Source organism: Uloborus diversus, chromosome 2 (assembly GCF_026930045.1).
Source record: "Uloborus diversus isolate 005 chromosome 2, Udiv.v.3.1, whole genome shotgun sequence".
Classification (NCBI taxonomy): domain Eukaryota; kingdom Metazoa; phylum Arthropoda; class Arachnida; order Araneae; family Uloboridae; genus Uloborus; species Uloborus diversus.
The window spans coordinates 53,379,730-53,382,130 of record NC_072732.1 but is presented as its reverse complement, the minus strand read 5'-3'; the positions used below and the strand labels follow the sequence as shown (position 1 = coordinate 53,382,130).

General features: G+C 37.8%; 1 non-coding gene across 1 annotated transcript; it reads right to left on the bottom strand.

Annotated features, from left to right (window-relative positions):
• Positions 1–1,295: 1,295 nt before the first annotated feature.
• Trnas-gcu (transfer RNA serine (anticodon GCU)) lies at positions 1,296–1,377 on the bottom strand. Its single transcript has one exon. It is a non-coding gene; the product is annotated as a tRNA-Ser (tRNA).
• Between the last annotated feature and the right edge of the window lie 1,024 nt (positions 1,378–2,401).

Genomic DNA, 2,401 nt, shown 5'->3' with positions numbered 1-2,401 from the left:
ATACTTGACACCCCTCAAAAAAATTTCTGGATCGATCCCTAGGGCTGATCAAAAAGTGTTTGGCCAAGCTTTCCCCCCACCCTCCTCCACCTACCCCATTATCTCTATCGGTCTGAACTTAAAATTAAAAAACAGAGGGGGAAAAAAAAGTAAAATTTCCCATCGATATCAAGAACATCAATAGTGCTGCCATCTATGGAGCACTTAGTATTCCATTATACTCGGTGTAGGCTACGACTCGGTAAGGGAAGATCACTCTCTGGTATTAGTGAGCATAGGCCCATTATTTCAAAATATTTTCGAGGAGAGGGAGAAGCAAAATGTATTTGTATGGGAAAAACAAGAATATATATTGAAAATACATAATTACGTTATATTTCTCAAATCCAAGGAGGGGATCCTGGATCCAAATCAGTTGACTCCCCCCCCCCCCGTCTGATCTCCAAAATGACGGGTCTGTTGGTAAGCATATTCATTTTTTCCAAAATTAATTTTCTTTATTTATTTCATGAGTGCATTTTTAGATCTCTCTCATTCGACTTTTGAAAAATTAACAACATGACTCGAAACTTATCAATAAATAATCACAAAATATGCAACAAGTGCATAAAAATCTCAAAAGTTTTGTTTTTATTTCTGATATTTACAGAAAAAATGCCAAGTTTGTTTGAAGATTGAATTTTCAAGATTATTGAAAATCAAACTCTAGTTGACTTATCGTTTACAAAAAAGCCTTTCGAATCTTTCGGCGCATTCAAGCATTAGAAAAAACAAATGCCTCTCAAAAATGTGCAAAATTAGCAGTTTTGTACTTAAAATTATTTTTATGATCTGATGTAGCTTATTACTAAAAACATCAGCCATCACTTTATTTTTACAAATGTGTGATTTTACAAACAATTATTCGTAATTATTTTATTACGTATTTGATGCAATCCAGGTTAAAAGTTTTCAGGATGAAAACGGGAGAATAAGAATTCAATTCTAAAATTTGAAAAAAAAAAAAAGCATAATTTCCTTTCTTTTTCAGTGCGCACTTGTTGCTGTATCTTTTGGTTCAGTTACACATTAAAAAAGTATTGCAGGTTCATAATACTGTAATTTCATTGAACAAAGGATCAAATATTTTTTCATCGTGCAGAAAAAATATTTTGAAAACTGAAAAAACAAATTGAAAAGAGAGAGAGTACACAATTTCCTCCTTCTCTTTCAGTAGTTGCACAGGTTACTGTAATTTTATTTTGGTTGCCTTCATGTTTATAAAAACATTTAAAAAAAAAAAAAGAAAAACCGCTCGACGAGGATGGGATTCGAACCCACGCGGGCAGAGCCCAATGGATTAGCAGTCCATCGCCTTAACCACTCGGCCACCTCGTCTACGTTTGTAGCTGCCGTAATAAAGAAATGCTGGCTGATACAGAATTTTTGAGACACTAAAGCGAAATATTACGGGATATTAATATTAATAGCAAATATTTTAGGTAAGTTTGTTTGAAATTTCATTGTAATTTTCTCGTTTAACCACTTGTGTTTTATCTTTCGAGAGCAATTTTTAAGCAGTCAAGATTGCGTTTGAACAGCTTGACAAATCATTCTGCCTTAACATCGCGGAGCCCCCCCTCCCAACTGAAAAAAATACCCCTCAAAACACCCCCCCCCCTAAAAATTTCAATTGCGCAGTCTGCGCCATGACCCCCTCCTAGATGGGCACCCCTGCCAAGTGTGCTTGGAAACTAAACCCTGGGGGTTATGTGTTAAGCTGACCACCTAACTGGAGCATCTGCCTAGCACCTCAGAGCGAGCCCTTGGTCAGGAAGACTGAGATGGGCACAGTACAGGCCCTGGCCCTCATGGGCTATCGTGCCACTGGGTTTTTTCCCTTTTTTTTAATGCATAATACGGTGTTTATATTAATTATTTTCTTGTTGGCAATTTCTTTCGTATTGGATAATCCTTTGGGCTTGTTATTTTATTTCTGTGCTAAATGGCTACCATAAGCCCGTCATTTATCTGTGATCCCCCCCCCCCCTGCTTTGAAAAATTTATGCATTATACTTAAGTGCGAGTGGTTGTTGTTGTTTTCCGACAAAATAAGCTTTGAGTATTTTGCTAGCCTGTGAAAACTTTCGAAATAACGAGCTACCAACCGTAACGCTGCTCGTTGCCCAGGATCCCCCCCCCCCCCCGATAAAAGGCCGCAGTAGGAAGTTCCTGTAATCTCCCTAAAATATCCTTATTCGGCAAATTTGATTCATGGCAATCAGAAAGTGAGTAGAAGACCCCTTCAATGCCAGAGAAGAGCCCCCCCCCCCCCCCCTGGTTTTGAAAAGTTTGTGTTTTTACATACAAAGTGGGGATGGGTTTTGTTGATTCCGAAAAAATTTGCGTCGATTATACCTTT